Source organism: Cyprinus carpio, chromosome A3 (genome assembly GCF_018340385.1).
Source record: "Cyprinus carpio isolate SPL01 chromosome A3, ASM1834038v1, whole genome shotgun sequence".
Taxonomy (NCBI): domain Eukaryota; kingdom Metazoa; phylum Chordata; class Actinopteri; order Cypriniformes; family Cyprinidae; genus Cyprinus; species Cyprinus carpio.
This window is the reverse complement of record NC_056574.1, coordinates 36838421-36857970: the sequence shown is the minus strand read 5'-3', so window position 1 is coordinate 36857970 and position 19550 is coordinate 36838421. Positions and strand designations below refer to the sequence as shown.

Here is a 19550-nt window from a genome sequence, read left to right as displayed (position 1 = left end):
AGTTATTAAAAGTTCAGCTAATCATGAAATATATATCACTAACATCCTTACAAACAACAGAATCAAAACTTAAGCACATTTCAAACCTCGAAAACTACATTTTAGGACCCTTAAGATAGAACTTTAAAAGAAGCTTACATTCTGACACCTTGCTGGAGCATGTTTTAGCGTGTCTGCTACAATGTCTTCCACTTTGGCTTGCTGGATCCCAGGATTGGACCTCATCACTGCCTCTGTAAAATGAAGCCCCATAATTATGAAGTGTTAGATATTGCTGTATTTGGCTGGGCAGTAGTTTGACTTAAGAGGCTAATTATATGGGCCATTTGGTTCACACTTTTGTAAACATAAAGACAGCTGGTTACAGTTGATTGCAAATACTTTAAGAAGCAATACTCCAAAAAGTACTGGTAGTACAGATTGTTTTGGATTCACTGACATATTGTACGTACTTATGATTTTCATAATAATCAGGTTTTGGAGTGGTCTCTTCCCTTTTTTCCCCTTGAGGCTGAATTCCTTCCAAACGCCGTCGGAGGCCACTGCCCGCATTACCCGCCGGGTGTTCTCCCCAGGGTTTGGACCTCCAACGAGCCTTAAATGATGTGTCTGCAAGATGGAATACATTTTCTAAATAGTTCAGTTTATATTTTTTGTTAATTAACATAAATTTGTTAATTAAGCATTTCACGGACTGTTCACCAGTAACACACCACTTTCTTCCTAAAGGTATCGTCTTTTATCTTTTCTTCAAGGGAGAGGAGTTCATTGATGGTGCCACACACTTCAAGGCTCATCTCCTCTGCTTGCTGGCAAGTCCCATCACCCAGGGCACGAGCATAAAGTTCATGCATGGCTGCTATTGTGCTCCTCATTGCCTTCATCTCACTCTCTATGCTTACTATTTTTTGAATGAGGAGGCTAAGGAGGTGATCTGAGGAGAATCAATATTGATTTGTTAAAATTAAGGTATGTAAAACTAGGACTTTCTTTTCATATTCACCATAACCGTCAGCTAAAGGGATCATTCATTGAAAAATGAAGGTTGTTTCATTAATTGCCCACCCTCATGTCGTCACAAATCTGTAAGACCTTTGCTCATCTGCAGAACACAACTTAAGATATTTCTGAGAAATCTGAGAGTTTTCTGACCCTCCACAGACAGCAATTTAGCTGAAATGTTCTCAGACCCAGAAATAAAGTAATAACATAGTCTATGTGACATCAGTGGTTCAGCTGTTATTTTTATGAAGCTACAAGAATACTTTTTGTTTGCAAAGAAAACAAAAATAACGACTTAATTCAATGATTTCCTCTCATTTGTGTCACTGTCCTCCTCCGTTGTCAAGAGTACCACGAAGCATGTGTGTGAAGTCTTCTGCTTGTAAACAAGGCACAGCGTTTGTGTCTTCTAAGTCAGCAGCAGATTTTAATTTCTTATTTTATTCGCATACATAGAACACATCAAATATGGCAAATGGTTAAGTAGGGTAAGGTTAAATATTCATGCATGCAAATCTCATTGGTTCCTTCAAATGAAGCATGCATGGTTTTGCTTCTGTTAAATCTGTTTCACATGAGGGTGCATAAATAATGACATTTTTTATATTTCAGTCAACCTTAAAAGTAACCATGAGTCCAACAAAGTAGAAATGCAATACTATTTTTCTTCTTAGGCTGCATTTAGACTTGGCATTAACATGCAATCACTGTGCCTGTAGCACATTAGCAGTGCATTTACATTTATTTATTTAGCAGACACTTTTATAGTAGCTTTTATAGTTTTTAGCAGTAACCATATAGCGTGGGATTATTGCGATTTATTGATTCATCACAGACTGGCTAATTAATCTAAACATACCAAAATCAAATTTCCCAATCAAATTTTACGATTATAAGGAGAGTGCAGAAAAAGCATATGTGATCCTGGAGCACAAAACCAGTCTTAAGTGTCAATTTTTCGAAATTGTTATTTATACATAATCTGAAAACTAAATAAATAATCTCTCCTTTGATGTATGGTTTATTATGAGGACAATATTTGGGTGAGATACAACTATTTAAAAATCTGGAATCTGAGGGTAAAAAAAAGGAGAAATTTAAAGATTAAAATTTAAAGTTAAAATGGAAGATGATGCACTGTTCAAAAAATAAGATAAAAATAGTTCACCCAAAAAAGGAAAATTCTGTCATTTACTCACCCTCAGGTTGTTCCAAACATATGCATTTTATTTTTTCTGCTGAAAAAAAGGATAGCATTTTTTTTAAGAATGTGGGTAACCAAACAGTTGCTGGTCCTCCCCCCATATAATGAAAGCCAGTTGGGAGCAGCACATTTTTTTGCTTAACAGCATTCTTCAAAATATCATCTTTTGTGTTCAACAGAAGAAGGATACTAATACAGTTTTGGAGCATCATGAAGGTGGTAAAAAAAACAAAGGTTAAAGTATGACAGAATTTTCATTTTTGGGTGAACTATCCTTTTAAGATATACAAGACTTAGAAGACAGTTGAAACTCAAAATGCAGTGTTTTTTTATTTTATTTTATTTTTATAACAGTGCACAGACAGGTAAGTTGAATGTAACTGCTATCTTGACAGAAGGCTAATCACAGTGAATGTTTACAGGACCTGGTTTAACCAGCAGTGGAGAGAGTCATGAAGGAGAATCACCAAATAACACTGATAGCGAAGGTAAGGGTAACAGTTAAAGTGCATATTGCAAGTTAGAGAGACATAATTTAGAAACTAGATTTAAAATATGCTTATAAATACTCTTCTGAAGTTTCTGGAGTTGTTTCATGGACCATAGTTCTTAACTGTATACAGTTGAAACTATGTTCGAACATTCGAATACAGGTTGCATGTTAATGCCAAGTGCAAACACATCCTTAGTTAATGCAACATAATGCTAAAGTAATGCTGATGAATAGAATAGGGCTATGCAATATAATTAAAACAAAAAACACTACCATTTTTCAGGGTGTCTCTGGGTGGAGTTGGCCTTATTGGCACATCAGGCATGGGAAGCTCTCCACATCTTGATGGCATCTTTATTGATTGATTGAAGGTGGTTTGCTTGTTAGGTAATTTTAATTTTTTAATTTTCCGGTGGAACTGGCAGCTGAGGTTCAACTGTTGTAATAATAAATGTTAAATAATAAAAAAAAAAATCATGAAGTATACTGGTATTGGGATTGACTACTGAAATTTAGTTATTCTGACACTTTTTGTATGAAAGTGGTAAATTAAAAGAATCATAATTAAAAGTTTTCATTTAAGAAAGGCCTACCAGTGGTTTTGCAATCCAACCGGCTTTTCTTTTGGGGGCGAGGTAGTACAGAAATATCTTTAAAAAAATTTTTTTTTAATTATTTCTAGTCATATTACTTTAGTCATTAAATTGTGAACTTTTCACATACTCAGGTTCATACCTTCATCAGAGCTGCTGAGACACACCGGTCGTCCTTTTCCTTTTGGGGGGTGTCATCACAGCTCTCAAGTGAAGATTGCACAGCTGCTTTTTTCGACCACTTTTTTGCTCTTTCATAGTCATCTGAAGCAAAAATATGGTGAGTACAATTTAGCATTTATTTACAGTTGTTGCAGTAATGTTCTTTTCTGAATGGTCCTTTAAGTAAAAAGAAATACCTGTTTTAGCAAACACCCTGACCCTGTGCTTGGCCCAATTTTCTTTATCGGGCAGTTCAAGCTTTTGTATTTTTTTAGTTGCGTTCAGTGGTGGCCAGTAACAGTATTGTACCTGCATTAAAATAGTACAATTATTGAATTATGATATGAATAATGAAGTATTAAAACTTCAAAGTTAAAATAAGAAAGCAAGAGCAGTTGAAAATGTAAATCAAGAAAAAAGCAAAAAAAGAAGTTAATTACTTAAAGAACAGATCTCTAACAATTAGTCGACATGTAAAAGTTTTACAAAATTACAATACAAGCCATCATCACACATTATTTTTAAATGTTTGTTGTTAATAAAAGTGAGACAGAATTTAATACCTCATCTTTCATAAACAACCAGATGTCTGGCACCATTTCACATGTTCCCTCCTCTGAAAATTCTACAATTGCATACATTCTACAAAAAAGAAAAAAATCATTATAAATGCAAAGGATTATGTGTACATTTGTCTTATATTACGTCATATGACAACCTGTTACCTTTGATTAAAATTCATGGAGCACTGACAGAAAAATCTCACTTCTCTCTTCTGTGCTAATCTTAATTGCATGTTTTGTGAGTTCTGTTTTTGAAATCCATGAAATGGTTTTGTGTTTTTTTTTGTATTTGTAGGCACCAATCAAAAATGACATGCATGGGTTGTCGAACAGTGGCTCAGGTTTACTGTAAACACGGCAAAGCACTCTTTGTTCCTTGTCAGCCACTTGCAGGACTTCACAGCATTGACCACCACTGAGGACATATGCACTGTCTTGGGTCTTTGTAGAGATTTTGTCCACAGTTGTTGTTTTTTTCTGTTCGATTTTCTCTTCCAGCCTCCTAGCAACCTGAATCAGTGGGTTTCTACCAGAACGCACCATCCTCTTGAGTGTTTGCAGGTAGTTTTCAAACATGAAGGCACTACAATTTTCCAGACCACCGAAGTTTTCGGCATCTTTTGCTATGTGCAGCATGGCATGTGTGTTGTAAACAAGGAACTCTTGTCCATAAAGATTCCGACCTTTTTCCACAAAATAATGCAGCAGTTCATCTGCATATTTCGAGTGTTCCTGCACAAGACTTGGACATACCAAGATTATCATGGCCACGCTAAAGGAAAGGAAGTGCAAATACATTTCATCAGGCAGTATTCCCTTCAACACAATCTTCCCAGTGTAAAGAAGGAACTGACGAAACTCAGTCGCTTTCCACCTGTCCAGTTCCTCAAGACCTCTAGGCTTTCGCACAAAAGTAGATGGGATGTATTTCCGAAGAGACCGCAGTCTTGCACTAATCTCTGTGATTTGGCTGGCTGAAACCCTCACAACTCTGTCTCCTCTGGTCCAGATGTGCAGGAGTCTTTTCATTACACCTAGACAAGCCTGGTGCATGTAATCAATGAGAAGACTCTGCACCATGTCTATGGGGAGGTGAGACAGAGGTGTGTTCCCATGATGATGCTGAATTTGTGATTGATTTCTGAATGTTTCATCTGTCCTGAGTTTGAGGTCAGCTGTTTCTTGGTATGTGACTCTGTTTAACCATGCACCTTTTTGCTCACATCGGTCGCAGCCAAAGTACCCAGAGAACAGTTTGATATTTTTCACTAATGCACGAGCTGGAGCATCACACACAAAGCACCTCAAATTTACTTTTATTTTTCTTCCCATGTAGTGAATCCCATGATTCATCAGATGAGCCAGTTCCCTAACTGTGTCTTCCAAAAAGCCAAGATCTGTTGGTCGACTTAGACCGCTTGTCAGAGCCGTGGGGAAAATGGTGACAGGGTCTAACATGACTGCACAAAGAACTGGCCACATACATGTTCTGGAACTCTTGTACAGTGGTAAGCCATCAATGTTGAGTGATAAATCAAGACATTGGAGTTCTGCTAGATCAGGAGGGTAATTTTCTAGTGCTGCTTGTAATTTCTGTGTTAGTGGAAAGTAAACATATTCCATTCCAGATAATTGCTTTATGTCAATTTGTCGGGGAGTGTGCAAAAGAGTCCGGGCAGTCGAGGGTAATTCATTGTGTCCATGCCTTTGTAGCAATTTGAGCAGGTTGTCAAGTGCATTATGTTTTATCTGGTATTCACTGGCCCACGTGGACAGTTCTTTTGCCAGTGACACATCCCTACTGTCGTCTTCTGCTTGCTCTTCAAGGTCAGAAGCCGAGGATTCATTCAAACTGTTAATACCTTCCCATGTTGCTGCTCTTGACTGTTCTTCCACATTTGCAGAATGCAAATAGTGTTCATTGTCAGAGAACTCTCCACAAATCATCTCCATGTCAACATCTTTTTGTGATTGTTCTTCAAGTGGAAGATCAAGTGATTGTACTTCAGCTGGTGGATTACTCTCCAGGTGAGATGGAGATCTGGTCAGTGCCTGCCTTGTTCTCCAAACATATTTCCTGTGCATCTCTCTCTTTTCAGAGCTCATTCTAAGAGACAGTTGTAGTGTTTATATTTAAAGGATTTTAATCAGGAAGTAAAAACATGTCAAATTCCTCCCTCAGATCAGACCTATTATTCATTTTTATCTATTTGGTTGTTAAGTGATGACATAAGAAGTGCTGTTTCCGGGTCCAAGCCTCGACTCGCTTCCCTTGAGAATACGACCTCAGCAGCCGTTTATGAGCACTGTTTATTCATATTTATCAAGCTAAACACTTTTAAATTTACGGTGTATACTACAGTATCCATGCTGGCAGTGTCCCAAACAAAAATAATTTTATATTTATTTTTTTTTTATTTTTTTTTTCATTGTCTGGCTATCTGGGACTTCAGTATGGAGTTAAAGGTTAGGATTATAACATTTTTGCTAATATTATATCACATTATGAGTTTATATTAGCACCTTTTGTTGTTTTCTCGTGGTATCTGATAGAGCGTTTGGACACGGAAGCGGTGACACGTGACGTCAGACTTAACAAGCGAATAGTAAATAAGTGTCAAGAAGAGTGGGATACATGCACAAATAATAACACTCCAATCAGCTAATCAACTCAAAACACCTGCAAAGGTTTCCTGAGTCTTCAAAATGGTCTCTAAGTTTGGTTCACTAGGCTACACAAACATGGGGAAGACTGCTGATCTGACAGTTGTCCAGAAGACAATCATATATATATATATATACTACTGCTATATTTAAAGGACCAAAGACATTTTATTGATAAGATTTAAGTAAGATTTCATTTTAACATTCTTTTTGCCCCATTCTGAACTTTAATGTCAGTAAAATTAATATCAAGCTTATTTTCCTAAAATAGTAAGTGACAACTGATTGACAGTAAATGTTATGAAGTAAAGTTTTCAAACATTTTTTTGGTCCTTTTGTGATCTTTCAACGCTAAGGACAAATCCCCTGCAAGGTACTTGTGCTTCCCAAAGTATAATGTATGTAATATATTACTTGATTAGTTTTATTTAAACTAATTAAATAGTACTTAAATGTAAACTTTGCAAATATCTTACCTTTAAGGGTCGAAGGCGAAATGAGAGAACTGTAGTGGACAAAAACAGTAAGAAATCAATGTTAATGCCTTGTTAATCTAAGGCAAGTAGGCAGTTACAATGCATATTCATTGATAGAATATTACTTGGCTATGTAATTTACAGTTCAAAGGAAATTAAATTGCAAATATCAAACTTGAACACCTTTAAATGAAGCTAAGGATCATTACTTGCCATGAAAAAAAGATTGTAAGAACAAAAATCAGAGGTGGCGGCAGTAGAAGATGCAAAATCTAATAATAGAAAAGATAATATATTACTCACAATTACTAACACAACAATACAGACCTTAGCCAATTTTGCAAGTTTAAATCATATTAATATCTAAGATCTCTGTGAAATTATGCTATAAGAATTTGTTTGATATTTAAAACAGGAAAGGATGTCAATGATCTGTTTCCAGACAAGGGAAAAAAAAGAAACGGCTGTTCAATGACTATATGAATATTTCAGTATTGCATATTACATGGGTCTGAATTAATGGAGATGTGCAGAAGAACGTTAAAGGGCCATTAAATCTTACATCTAAACTAAAAATCTTACAAACATGTTAAAAAATGTACAAACATGTTACAAATGTTGATACAGAATCATAGCTAGACTGGAGTTTATTTATTGGCCAGACAGCAAAACAAATAAAAGGGGAAAATACTTGTCCGTGTATCTGATCTGCAAATCATTTTTACTGTCATTCAGTTTGGGATTGGCCTGGTTTAGGCAAGTAAATGACTGACATTGTTTTAATGTATGGATAAGACAAGTGCATATACAGATATGTTCATATATAGAATACTTTCAAATTCAAATACTACATTGAAAAGAAAAAAAGTGTCCAGGGTGCTCAAGGAGTTCAAAAAAGGATCATTTAAAGGTGCTCTTTGGGGTCGGGAATTCAGTAGATTGTAGTAGAAGGAAATCCAAGGCACTCTTCTTTAGAAAATTATAAAAAGCCTTTATTGAACTGGCTATTTCATGATAGAAAATTTAAAAGACATAGGGGAAAAAACAACCCATGCGTAGCGTCCTTGAAGAAGGCTGTTTGTGCCGCTACGCGTGGGTTGTTTTTTTCCCCTATGTCTTTTAAATTTTCTATCATGAAATAGCCAGTTCAATAAAGGCTTTTTATAATTTTCTAAAGAAGAGTGCCTTGGATTTCCTTCTACTCAAATACTACATTATTCACTAAATACTAATCAGAGCTGGGTAGTTATTGTTAACATGTTATCTGGATTATGTAATCAGATTCCAGAAGTGAAGTACTTGTAATTTGATTAAATTACATTTTAAAATACTAGTAATCAGACTACTTTTTTTTTATGGATTAGCCTACATGATTACATATGATTTACACTATAACAATAATTTATTCATAATTAATTGATTCTCCTTGATTCCTTTTTTCCCTTTTTTCACCTTTTACATTACATTTTCATCTTTTACATTTTCCTTTCTAAAATAGCCTACATCTTATTTACACTCAGAAAGTCTTCTGGTTTTTGATCAGTCATTAGGTGACTACACAGCATCTGATTATTTAAAACATTAAAATGCACAACTTGTCCAACTTTTTTTGTCATCTGATCCTCTTTCACCTAATATTTTTATTTGAAGTACCTGAGATTTTAAAATAAATATTTTAATATTGAAGTATCACATTTACATGCTCATGGTTCTCTGGCATTGGTTAATGTTCACATGACATGCAGGTAAATAAATAAAACATATATACTTTTTAAGTGTTTTATTTTATTTGTTTTTACATTTGTTTTAATTTAACATTTTTATAATTTAATTAATTATTGTCCTTTTATTGAACTCAAACTCCCTTAGAAGAAGTCTGTACATTTGTCTTAGCATTAATAAAGCAAAGTAATTAATACTTGCAACTCATGTATGCGATTTTAATACAACAGAAATAAGATGAAAGTAGGGAGAAAATAAATGCGTACACTTACTAAAGTATTGGCACTGAGTAGTGTTATGTGTGTTGCACAGAATTGCACAGGAATGTCTTGTTTGAAGTCTTTGTATTGGACTGTGAAGATTAGTAATGCTCATCAAAATTATGCCGTTAGGTGGCAGTACCAACGATGTTTCGTCCAGCATTAAATTACTGCAGAAGAAGAATACCGCCAACGTGACGCGGATATTATATCTTAATGGAGGAATAAACCTGAAACAGGTAAGAATTTTGCTATGTTATGACACTATAAATTATTGTAAATTCTTGATCGTCATTAGTGATCGATTTTTAATCATGAGTCAGTAGTAGCACTGTAAGTGTGTTGGGGTTGATCTCACAACTAAAGCTCACGGCAAGTTTGCGAGTTGAAAGAAATAGCTGAATAAAGACACGGTGTTGTTTGATCATAATTCAGGGTTAACAATGTAATTGACTTTGACAGATTTTTACATATATTGAACAAAAACTCGAGGCTCGACTCGGACTATGCGGTTGCTAGTGTACCCTGGTTGATTGCTAATGTGTTGCCATACGGTTGCTAGGGCACTTGCGGTTGACTCGGACTTGAAATGTCATAGAAACATTATGTGTTATTTTGTATTAAATATTGACCCAGATTATGAAATACATTTATAAGGCTTAGAGTAAGGGAAGCTTGGGAAATGAGAGCATCCATGGAGTGTGTGAAAGCTATGGATTTATTTTAAATATTTTGTAATGTTATTTAATGTTATCCATAGTTTTTGTGGCTCTTTTTTTTATATAGAAGTATTGGTTCAGGCACCAGTACCGTTTTAAAAGTATCGAAATGGCACCGGTATCGTAAAAAACCCATTCGATACCCAACCCTAATACGCAGCAGGTTTTCATGTAATATTAATATAGGTTATAGCCTGACGCGTTCCATGTATTATGTAATGGTAGCCTACTGGATTTTTAGGTTCAATTCACTGTAAATGCTAACTGCGTTATCGCTTAATATGCATTTGGCAACACAACAATCGTCTTTGTAATCGTATATATATCTGTTGTTGTTCACAGAGATACGTTTCCGTGTCGCATGGTGCTTCAGAAATCATTTTAATATGCTGATTTGTTGCTCAATGAACATTTAGCCTATGTATTATTATCAGTGTTAAAAACTGTTTGTATTGCTTAGCTTTTTTGTGGAAACGATATCACTCAAAACATTTGTGGTAAGATATAAATAAAACAGAGAAAGATCAATATTTTTTTTTATGCATCATGCATTAACGTGCTGAAAAGTAACTTTAGAGTGAAATTAAAATGTTACAAAATATTTATATTTAATGAATGTTTTAATAAATATAATCAATAAATGCAAATAAATGTGTTTATCAGATAATCCTGAAATATGAAAAATGTAATTTATTCTGAAATAATTTTTAATATTTCACGATATTGCTGTTTTTACTTTATTTTGATCAAATAAATGCAGCAATAATTGTAATGTTTCCAAACTTTTATATTCCTATTTATGGCCGGTCAACCAGTGCATCCCTAATATATAGGACATTTTATCCCATCTTTTTAAAATTCCTTAGAATAGAGTGTTTCAGCTGCACATCATATTCCATCCCGCAATAGCGTAGAGCATGGGTCTCCAACTCTTCTCCTGGAGAGCTACCATATTGGAGAATTCAGCTCCAACCCCAATTAAACACACCTAAATTATTTTGTTTGTTGGTTTTATATCTTTTTGTGTAATGTTTTAATGGATTTAAGTGTTTAAGTTGTTTTAGTATTGAAAAATATGGTGTCACTAATATATAAAAACAAAGACATAGTATGGAAAATCAAGCATTGTGCATTATAGGGAATCATATTCTGAATATTTTTCAGTTGGTTTAATACCTTTATTTTAAACAGTGTCAGAGTTTAATGAATTTAAGTATGTACAGTATATTAAACATTAAAATATGGATTCATTATTGTATGTAAAACAGTAAAGGGATAATCTGAAAAACAAAGCCTTGTACATCATAGGGAAAAAAAAATTTACAGTTAAAAAAAAAAAAAATATATATATATATATATATATATATATATATATATATATATATATATATATATATATATATATATATATAGATATATATATATATATATATATAGATATAGATATAGATTAACATGAATGTGGTCCTATTGACAGTTTTTGTCGACGTGAAGTTCTATCAGTAAATTTATATTTCTAGTTCTCAAGAAAGTTAATGTTATTTTTTTCCCCCTTCTAAGCACTTCCAAGAACTTCTTGATTGTTGTTTATGGATTCCTCATGAAATTTGGGTTTGTCAGTTTGGATGGACCAAGTGTTGGTGTCACTGGAAAAACTCTCATGGTGGCTGATGACTGAGGATTGCACAGAGGATTGGGCATAGATGTGCCTTGCTGCTTTTCGAAAAAGGGTAATTAATCTTTATTAAATGATGTTACAGCCCCTGTAAGACTTTTTACAATAATTAATTAGTTAGTTAATTAATTAATTAAAAGTGATGCTTATATAATTTAATTTAAGAAACGTTGTGAGCCCTCGCACGTCACGATTGAGTTTATCTGAAAATCATACGGAGAGATTCACACAAGACATGAATTTACTACGATTTTACAAACTCTGACGTAAGCATAACGTTTCGCGCCATTCATAAAAATATGGATTCTGAGGACAAAATAATTTTCTTTGTAGCAGCTATGGCTTTTGACATCCAAAAAAAAGAAATGAAGACATGGAAAAGAGAATGGCTGAAAATAAGAGAAAAGCATGGACTTTCTGTTTTTCATAAACAACTCGAGGTGATAAGGATATTTCAGAATTTCTGCTCGTTTTGCTGGAAATATAACAGGTAGCCTGTATTCATTCATAAAGCTGAACAGCAAATTTGGCACAGTTCGGAATAACAAAAAAAATATGGCTGTATAATTAAACTAAAATTACTATATAGACTATTTAAAAACATAATATGTGGTTTTTGTCTTCAGATGGATCTGCAAATAGTCTCGTTTAACTGCACATATGCCACGGATTTAAACCGACAGTGTCCAATTTATTTTGCCATTTTTTTTAAATTACCGGCAGTTCCTCGTAACATTCTCAGATTAACCCCTAATTATTCTCACATTGTACGAGCTGCGAGCATCTGCAATTTTCTCCCCCACCCCAAAAAATAATCGCCTGTGAGCTTGTAAGACCGCAAAAATCACACCGTGTAAGCCTGCCTTTAAATGAGCACGGCCAATCATAAATGCAGGATTCTATATTGTATTTTAGAAGAACAACCCGTTTCATGTCTGTAAGTCAACGATGATTCAGACTTGTTGCAGAATGTAGCTTTAATTTGATATACACCAAAATAATTAGAAGTTGTCTGACAGTTGAAACGTACTTACAATGCTGGGTGATGGTGGGCGAGTAGCTCTGAAAAGAGCTTTTGGGGTGTATGTTGTTGCTGTTGACACAATATGAAGTGAGATATTACAAATGCCTTTACATATTAATATGTATTATTTTCATTAATCACTATTGACTAAACAGTATATTATGAACATGGTAAATCAGGAATGCAGGATGACTGCCTAACAGATCACTTACAAAAGTGATATTGTATATTGTTTCAAATACTCCAGTATCAATATATTGATACTTTTGACAGCAGTACTAGTCATAAATGCAGGATGCTAGATTGATGCTAGAAGAACAACCTCTTTTATGTGTTTATTAAGACACTGATGACTCTGATTTGCTGCACAATGTAAATTTAATTAATCTAAACCCAAATAATTAAAAGGTGTCTGACAGTCAGTAGAAACATACTTACAAAGCCAAGGACTCTGGGCGATGTGGCTCTGAAAAGAGCCTTTGGGTTGTATGTAGGTGCCACTGACAAACAAGCAGAAGAAAGAAAAAAAAAAGTGACGTGACATACATCATGCTCTGCTTTTAACCCATCCAAAGTGCACACACACACCAGTGAACACACACACACACCATGAACACACACCCGGAGCAGTGGGCAGCCATTTTATGCTGCGGCTCCGGGGAGCAGTTGGGGGTTTGGTGCCTTGCTCAAGGGCACCTCAGTCGTGGTATTGAAGGTGAAGAGAGCGCTGTACATTTACTCCCCCCACATACAATTCCTGCCGGCCCAAGACTCGAACTCACAACCCTTGGATTGCAAGTCAAACACTCTAACCGTTAGGCCACGACTTCCCCAAAAGTAGGAAACCTTACTGAATTTGAGTGAGATATTGAAAACATATGTATGAATTAAAAATATATGCAATTTTCAGCAATCATTGTTCACTGAAATGAGCACGGCCAATCATAAATGCAGGATACTACACTGAATTTTAGAAGAACAACCCTTTTCATGTCTTTAAGACAACAATGACTCTAAAGTAAATCTAAAGTAAAACTCTTAAGAATGTGCCTAGCATTTAAAAAACATCTTATTGCAAAGGATTCCAGTTATATGTTCTCAGACATTTTATCCACTTTTGTTTGCAGCAATATTGCAATGTATTGATGAACAGAATAGTCAGAGAAAAAAATTTTTGTATGTTACTATAAAAACTTACAGATCAGAGATTGTTTTATTATTTTTTTTAAGAACTATCCCTTTAATGTCTTCATTAAGACATTACTAACATGCTGCATGTTGTTGATTTAACTGATCTACACTCAAATACTGAGAGGGATCTGAAAGTCAGTTAAAATATATACTTACAAAGCCAAAGACGCTCTCGTTATGTGGCTCTTAAAAGAGCCTTTGGGGTATATGTAGCTGCTGTAGACAAAAAGAGAGAAAATAAGAAAGAAGACCAAATATGAGTGAAATGTGTCTGTACAAATGAAAATGTTTTTAGATCAGTGATTTATTGATGAATTAGTATGTTATAATTAAATTGGCAAATCAGAGATGCAGGTTGACTGCTATTATTTTCACTTACAACAATCAGACGGCAATCAACACTGGAAAAGAGAGAAGCGAAGAATTATTTTCATGTTATGAATTTCCAAAGTTTATAAAGGCTCTGATGAATGTGTATAGTATCATCTGATAAGATGAGACGAATGCAAAGCATTGTATTCGAGACCTTACAGCCCACCAACAAACAAGCCATAGTAATATGCATTTTTATTCTTGAGAATAACATTATTATTTTTATGTTCTATTATAATTGTTGTCACAAAATGATGGATGCCCGATTTCATAAAGGCTTATGAGTCTATCATGTCTCTCGGTGCACGCGCAGACTCAGCGTGTGAGTGGTGGGGAGCTCTCGCGCTCGCAGTCAAACCTGTGACAATGCACTACTTTTCATCAAATATGAATAATAAAGATATTAAGAATAACTGTATAATTAGTTTATTTTTATTAGTTTATTTAGGCAACGTTGACACGATATCACGCTGCATTCACTGTGAAAGCAGCAGCTCTGAGACGCGGTAAACGCCGGATCACGAGCCGATCGCGTGCGCAAAGTGCGCGCTTGGTTTTGAAACGCGCAGCGCAAACAGGCTTGATGAAGGGGTAAAGCCATATTACTCATAGTTCGTTTGACTGACACTTTGCTAAAGCAATGGCACGTAACACAACGTTAAAAACCTTTTATGTTATAATGATGTGTATAGATATATTTTCGGATTATTTTGAAACTGTGGCGGTCCGCCACACCCTACTTAATGAATGGGAAACACTGCAGATAACTCTATATAAACGAAAGAGCGTCTATCAAACGGAGAGGATTGGCTCCATTGGCAGTGATGTCACACAGATGTAACGGCATTTAATGGTCTTTACGGCTCCGATGAGCGGACTGTATATAAAAAGACGGAAAATCGTTGTCTGTGTGAGCTGTGATACATTTACCGGAAAAGACAGCCCAATTTTTATTACAATTCAGCGAGTTTCATTAGTGAAACGCCTATAATCCTCAGAAAAACGAACTGTTCCCTCAGACTGTTTATTATAATTAACATTGCTTATTATAATTAAATATTACTTGCTTTCTTCATAGTTTTAAATATCATTTACTTTTGTTGTCGGACCATACTTTTAAAAAGTAATTTAACCAAACTGATTAAGTAAAGTCATTTACCTCAGGAAAACGCACTACTGGGGATGTCGCTCAAAGGGGAGTCAGGCTGTGCGCGCGGTGGCACAGACCCCAGTTTATATAAGCCCGCAGCCCGGTTTCGCGGGCTTGGCACGCGAGTAAGAATTTAAGAATTGAGAGAAAATTTTATTAATTTTCTTTTTTTTTTAATTGTATGTTCAATTATATGATGACACTGCGTTAACTTGGCATTACACGTAAAAAAAACATAGGGTTTTCAAAATAATGTGGTGTTTTCCTACTATATTCAAAGCAATGTTGTTACCAAAAATATAACCGTTATATCATTTTTTCCCCCTTCTTTTTTTTTACTACTTTCCTCCCAGTTTGAGAATTCCGCTTTGTTAAATATAATTGAGCAATCCCATAGGTGGCGATGTACGCACGCGAGTCGCCAACAAGCCAATGGATGAAGAAGTAGTCAGTCACGCTCTTTTTATGGTCACGCTGAACACGAGTCTTCTAACTGTGTATGATACGTTGATGGTTGAGAGGTAAACATGGTATGATAGGTGGACATTTGTGGTTTTCTGATAGTATGTTTGTCATTGTTAGGATTGTTGTAACATTTTTAAAAGTGAACTAATTTTAAATGGTTTTACCCGACCATATGTTGAAGCAACGCGTTTTGCAACCAGCCGCGTTGTAACTTAACATGTTAATAGCAAAACAAAAAGCATAACATTTGATCCCAAAACAACTCCGATACACGTGGATGCATAGCAAAATTAAAGAATATAATTTTGTTTTATAATTGTTACAAATTTAAATGTATGCAATACTATAAATCCATAAAATTCCTAACCCATGTGATAATAAATAAATAAAAACTAGCATCCTGCATCTCTGATTTTCCAGATTCATCATAGCATGCTAATCAATAAATAAAAATACTCTTGCAAGATATAGCTCTTAAAATAGCAGTTGTGTGTGATGTCAGATAGTTAGAAATTGTTTTGATATATAGGGATTAAACCAATAAACTACTTTGACTAGTGACTTTACCATTTGTTTTATTAATGTTTATTTACAATGCAATTATTCTGCTTACCTGATTCATGCAGACTTCTGTCCTGATGTTTGGCTGTGGTCCCCCCATCATCCACTCTTTGGCAACAAGTCTTTGTATGCAGACCACCATGATCTAATCTATACAGACCTAGTTGTCTCTTCTCCCACAAACTCCACTTTCAGGTATGTTTTTTCTTTGCTGTTGTTGTTGTTTTTTCAACATCATTGTCTGTATTTTTCTATGCCAAAACCTAGGGCTGTACAATACTGATGAAAAATGCATTATGCGATTGCAATAAGTTAATAACATATAACTTAAGTACTAACTTATAATATTCAATAATGCTTAAAGTGTGTAAAATAAACTTAAATAATATGTAGGTATATTTATAATCTAAAACTCCATAACTCACGTTAATGTTTCACATTCTTTTTGTGAGAAGAAAGAATGACCACAAATTCTAAAGAGCTGTGCTTACTGTAGCATTACATAAAAAGTGCCTTTTTAACAAGTGTAAAACCAGGGGGTTAAGGGTTTCAGGAAGGTCTAGATCAGGCTTAATTAACAGCAAAAACTAACTAATTAAATGTAAAAATTAAACGCTGCTTAGTCTTCACCATATGAATTAAATATACACTGATTCTTATTAAAGTCCCCCTCTAGTCAAATATTAAAACCTATCTTTGATCATCAAAATGACATTTAAAAAAAGTATTCTTGTGAAAATAATTTTCTCATGCCTTAAAATAGCTTAAATTTAACTCTACACCCTTGCCACATTTACTATATGCTGATCGATGAAGATGCAAATTAGCCCCACCGCCACTCGCACCAGCTAGCGCCTCCGGATCCACTCAATTGTAGTAAACGCAAAACAATGGCATACATGGTTAATGACTGATAAAACAATGTTTTTACTAGCAGGCAACTACGGTGAAGTTACTTGATGATGTTGTGTCCTAAAATGCCTTGAAGACTCAAATGCAGCCTTTTGTGATTCTTAATTCGCGCCTGCGATTATACGCATGTGAAGTGCAGATGCTGATGCGGAGGAGGTGGGTGGTGCGTCTACTTTTACACTGTTGCCACGGGTTATAATGCAAGTTAGCGGTTCTAAATTCCCATTAAACCATGGCTTCATGTTTTTGTAGCTCTAATTTATTTTTGGTTTTGTGCAGGTATTGGTATATTTTGCATGCTAGTTATTGGAATCTATCCCTTGAAATGATTGGCTGCAACCATTATTTTAATTATCAATGTTTTACATTAATTGGATTAAATGCCACTTTTTATTTTTTTATATCAAAAAGGTAAGTTATTCCACACTATTTACAGTCATCTTCAAAGAATGCAAATTGAAGAAAAAATTTTTTGGAATGTAGGATATGCAATATGCCATGAAAAAAATAATTCTAAATTATAAAATAAAGTTTGTCCAGAGTTGAAAAGCAAAAGACAGTTTAACCCAATTAATTATATTTAAAAAGTTTTTATATATATATATATATATATATATATATATATATATATATATATATATCTATATATATATATATATATATATATATATATATATATATATATATATATATGACTAATAGATAGACTGTTCACACACTAATATTGCCCTACTACTAAAAGTCTTATCACAATTGACACGACGAGTCCAGTCAAGGCATGACTTCATCTGTTAAATCTGAACCAGCAGCATCTTTTATAACTGGAGTAGATTGGATTATTTGAGTCACACACAGAGCACAAAAAGGAGCAGAGAAAGTACTTAAATTTTGTTTGTGCTATGCCCTGTCAGATGCTTCGACAGATGTGTGTGGATTTGAGTCATGTTTCTCCAGAGCTTAACTTACATTTGATGTTTGTGTCTTTGTCTAATTTTGGAAGTAATTGAAGAGAAAAGGAGCTAAAATTTATATTTTGCTAAAATATTTATTTTAAATGGTAAATTAATATTCTTAATAGTTTTTTATTTTCCAGGAGTACCTTTTACAAAGGTGTCACCATGAGCTCCCGACCTCTTGACCTCTCCGTGGCTGAGCTGTATTAGGACTTTGTCAGAACTACATCTTTTTTGGTCACCACAATCTGGATGTGTTCAGTGAGGATTCATCGGTGGATTTCACCTTTGGAAAAGTTTAGGCTGGGAGTGTGTTGTCATACCAGCAGAAACAAGCTGCATCATTACTCACCATCAAGATGTCCCATCACCACCACATCTACCACTTATTGGTTACAGCCTTGGCACATCTGTCTGCTTTTTTGTCCATAGTAAACATAGTTTTTTATTTGTATGTAACCAACACACTTGTACAGGAAATGTTTAACACTTAATTAAAGTACTTATACATGTTTACACGTTTACATTATTATAGTGCAGGTAACAAAATAATTTATATTTACATTATCTACATTTATACAAATAAATTTATCCATTTACAATTTCTATACTAAATATTATTTTAATTAATATATTCAGGTGTTCTGTTGTATTTTTGTAAAGATTGTGAGTAGCCAAGGGTATAAAGGGAATAAAAAAGTGGCGGGACTGTACAAATCCCAGTAATCCCAATCCCAAATTAAATGATTTGTTTCTATTTCTGGCATAGTCCAATTTTTAGTATAGTTCCATAGTCCCATAGGCATAGTCCCATATTTCAATTTAAAATAACTGTTTTCTATGTGAATATATTTTAAATATTATAGCAGTCTAATAATAAAATAAAAGTAGTCTTAATAATAAAAATCAGAAACACTTATAATAAAAACGGGAGAGAGAGAGTTATCTGAGACCAGAGGACCACGTCGCTACAACGTTCCCCATGGGACCAACTAGCGACGTCTGTTGAGGACGTGCCCACGACGTTTCTGGGACGTTTGCAAACATTCTAAAAAAAAAAGTTTATTTTACATTCTGTCATTTGGATGTCATCTTTGTCATCACTGATGGACACTTTAGCTAAAGGTAACTTTACCCTTAAAATTTGCTTTTCACTGATTCCATAGTGACTGCAGAAAAATAGATAAACATACATCCATAAATATCTGTACTATAGAGACCAGGGGACCACGTCGCTACAACGTCCTCCATGGAACTAACTAGCGACGTCTTTTGAGGACGTGCCCACGACGTTTCTGGGACGTTTGCAAACATTCTAAAAAAAAAAAAAAAAGTTTCTCTTTCTTATATGGGTAGATAGATGTTTGAGTATTTCGTTACGGGTTTAAA

The 19550-nt window shown here is 34.5% G+C and overlaps 1 long non-coding RNA gene across 1 annotated transcript; it reads left to right on the top strand.

Moving 5' to 3' along the window:
* The first annotated feature begins 517 nt into the window (after window positions 1-517).
* Window positions 518-18675, top strand: LOC109067277. The gene is made up of 11 exons (XR_006155651.1): window positions 518-637; window positions 730-969; window positions 2629-2694; window positions 2983-3086; window positions 3427-3572; window positions 4516-5120; window positions 5354-5525; window positions 5845-6045; window positions 9272-9378; window positions 16362-16491; window positions 18302-18675. It is a non-coding gene; the product is annotated as an uncharacterized LOC109067277 (long non-coding RNA).
* Window positions 18676-19550: the final 875 nt, after the last annotated feature.